A 2,113-nucleotide genomic window follows, 5' to 3' on the forward strand; every position below is an offset into this window, starting at 1 on the left:
CCCCAGACAGTCATGTGACACCCCCCCCCTCGGCCCCCAAAGCAGCGTTTGAGCCCTTTCACCCCCGTGAAGTGGGGCCGCTCGCTGGGCAAGGAGGTCAGTGCCACCATGCGTCTCCTTCACTGACATACGACAGGAAATTCCCACTTTGCCACAGGGACACATGCAGACCTGCTGCGGCAGCACCCAGACAAGTGGTGTCTTTGCACCGGCGAGATCTGGGGGGAGGATTTGTCCCTAATAGCCTCTGGTTGGACCCAACCATTCAAGGAGCATCACTGACCTCCGGGGATATTCTCACAACCCCGTCTTGAGCGAAAGGGAAATTCTCTGGGAAACCCTCCCCACACTAAAATGCAAAACAGGGCTCGTCGGGGATTTGAACCCGGGACCTCTCACACCCTAAGTGAGAATCATACCCCTAGACCAACAAGCCCCCCTGCAGCACTTTTTCCAGCTATTGTTCTAGGTGCCACCTCAGCAAAGCAGCAGCCCAGTGATCAGGTTACACTGAGGTCTTGCTACCCAGCAGCGCTCGGGGCTGGCTGCTGCCTCATCCCGCCTTCCTGCCTGGGGAGTCTGCAGAGCCGACGGGAACTGCCAGCTGTGGCTGCAGCCCGGACAAACAGCCATTGAGTCTCACTGCACCCGCTGAGCCAGGATTCACTACAGCTGGCAATGGAGGCTTTTCGTACCCAGCCCCTGCTTCTCACTTCCCTTCCTACTGAGCCTCCGGCACTTGCCTGCGATCGGCCTGCGCCCAGCCAGCCTGCCCAGCAAAGTACTGCGTATCCCCCCTGGGATGACACGCACACGCCACAGCCCCGGACCCGCAGCAGAGCCCTGCGCCCAGCCAGCCTGCACAGCAAAGTACTGCGTATCCCCCATGGGATGACACACACACGACACAGCCCCGGACCTGCAGCAGAGCCCTACGCCCAGCCAGCCTGCCCAGCAAAGTATTGCGTATCCCCCCATGGGATGACACGCACACGCCACAGCCCCGGACCTGCAGCAGAGCCCTGCGCCCAGCCAGCCTGCCCAGCAAAGTATTGCGTATCCCCCATGGGATGACACGCACACGCCACAGCCCCAGACCCGCAGGAGAGCCCTGCGCCCAGCCAGCCTGCCCAGCAAAGTACTGCGTATCCCCCATGGGATGACACGCACACGCCACACAGCCCCGGACCTGCAGCAGAACCCTGCGGGGCTCGAAAGCTCGTCTCTCTCACCAATGGAAGTTGGTCCAATAAAAGCTATGACCTCTCCCGCCTTGTCTCTCTAATATCCCGGGGCCGACACGGCTACCACAACGCTGCAGACGCCCAGTGACTGAGTTCGGATTCTCGCTCTGATCTGTGCAACAAAAGAGTTACGAATAATTTAAACAAACGTACTAAGCTAATGTAAATATTCAGCTGTCCCGATGCAATGCTAAGTCCCTCTCGGCCCGTCACTGGCTCCGTCTAACTTTCAGCCCGCTGGGCCCCGTCGGTTTTAGCCCCTCTGACCTGGTTTGGGCACCAGCGTTCCAGGAGCAGCTGCCGAAATATTTTTTGTCTCCCTGTACAATTACTTCCACTCCCTTTTTATCCGGTGGGGGGAAGGGCAGGCCGTGGTTATGTCATGCACAGACATGTGCTACTTACATGGGGGTGGTGTGGAGGCGGGGAATAGGCTGATCTGGGATATACCCAGAGCAAGACTCATACCCCTAGTCCAGGGGCGGGCAAACTTTTTGGCCTGAGGGCCGCATCGGGTTTCGTAAATTGTATGGAGGGCCGGTTAGGGGAGGGGGTCGTGGCCCGGCCCCCACCTCCTATCTGGCCCCACGGGACTCCTGCCCCATCCAACCCCCCCTGTTCCCTGATGGCCCCCCCGGGACTCCTGCCCCATCCACACACACCCCGCTCCCGTCCCCTGACCACCCCCGGACTCCCACCATCCCATCCAACCCCTCCTCTCATTCCTGATGGCCCCCCCCAGGACCCCTGCCCCATCCAACCACCCCTTCTTCCTGTCCCCTGACTGCCCCCTGCCACCCCATCCAACCCCCCCTCCTTCCTGACTGCCCCCGGGACCCCTGCCCCCATTCAACCCACTGTTCCCCCCC

General features: G+C 60.7%; 1 non-coding gene across 1 annotated transcript; it reads right to left on the reverse strand.

The window, feature by feature from the left end:
• Positions 1-364: 364 nt before the first annotated feature.
• On the reverse strand, positions 365-436 carry TRNAP-AGG. Its single transcript has one exon. It is a non-coding gene; the product is annotated as a tRNA-Pro (tRNA).
• Positions 437-2,113: the final 1,677 nt, after the last annotated feature.

The sequence above is a fragment of the Terrapene carolina genome, unplaced genomic scaffold (assembly GCF_002925995.2).
Source record: "Terrapene carolina triunguis isolate 2854851 unplaced genomic scaffold, T_m_triunguis-2.0 Scaffold28299, whole genome shotgun sequence".
Classification (NCBI taxonomy): Eukaryota; Metazoa; Chordata; order Testudines; family Emydidae; genus Terrapene; species Terrapene triunguis.